Below are 1,199 nucleotides of genomic sequence, written 5' to 3'. Positions count from 1 at the left end.
CAGTTGGAACATCTTCTGGGTATATGCCCAGGAGAGCTATTTCCAGATCTTCCAGTAGTACTATGTCCAGTTTTCTGAGGAACCGCCAGACTGATTTCCAGAGTGGTTGTACAAGCATGCAATCCCACTGGCAATGGAGCAGTGTTCCTCTTTCTCCACATCCTCACCAGCATCTGCTGTCACTTGAATTTTTAATCTTAGACATTCTGACTGGTGTGAGGTGGAATCTCAAGGTTGCTTTGATTTGCATTTCCCTGATGATAAAGGGTGTTTTACATTTTTTTCAGGCGCTTCTCAGCCATTTGGTATTCCTCAGTTGAGAATTCTTTGTTTAGCTCTGTACACCATTTTTTTAATGGGGTTATTTGAATTTCTCGAGTCTACCCCTTCTTGATCTCTTTGTATATATTGGATATTAGTCCTATATCAGATTTAGGATTGGTAAAAATCCTTTCCCAATTGGTTGGTTGTTGGGGGCCGACCAGCAGCCCGCAACGTAAACAGTTCCACTGAGATGGCAGCTCCTAGCTGAAAAGAGAGGAAGCTAGACGGGGAGGAAGGAGAAATGAGGCCAAGGCAAGATCATCCTGTTCAAAGCCCAATTTTACTAGTTTCGACATCCAGTTATAAAGGAAGGGGGAGGGAACCCGATTTTCCGCCAAACAATCTCGGGATCAAGTAACAGGGTGAACACGTGTATGTGGCTCCAAGCAGCGGCACGGTCCAGCAGTAGGCGTGGCAGAACAAATGAGCAGGAAGCTCCACCCCTGAGCAGACAGGTTCCAGGCTGGGTGAGGGGGAGGCTACAGTTGGTGGCTTTTTTTGTCTTATTGACAGTGTCTTTTGCCTTATAGAAGCTTTGCAATTTTATGAGGTCTCATTTGTCAATTCTTGATCTTGCAGCATAAGCCATTGCTATTCTGTTTAGGAATATTTCCCCAGTGCCCATATCTTTGAGACTTTTTCCCACTTTCTTCTCTATAAATTTCAGTGTCTCTGGTTTTATGTGGAGGTGTTTGATCCACTTAGATTTGAGCTTTGTACAAGGAGATAAGAATGGATCAATTCTCATTCTTCTATATGATATCTGCCAGTTGTGCCAGCACCATTTGTTGAAAATGCTAGCCGGGTGTGGTGGCGCACGCCTTTAATCCCAGCACTCGGGAGGCAGAGGCAGGCGGATTTCTGAGTTCGTGGCC

This window comes from Mus caroli, chromosome 1 (genome assembly GCF_900094665.2).
Source record: "Mus caroli chromosome 1, CAROLI_EIJ_v1.1, whole genome shotgun sequence".
NCBI lineage: Eukaryota > Metazoa > Chordata > Mammalia > Rodentia > Muridae > Mus > Mus caroli.
Note: the sequence above shows the minus strand (reverse complement) of the source record.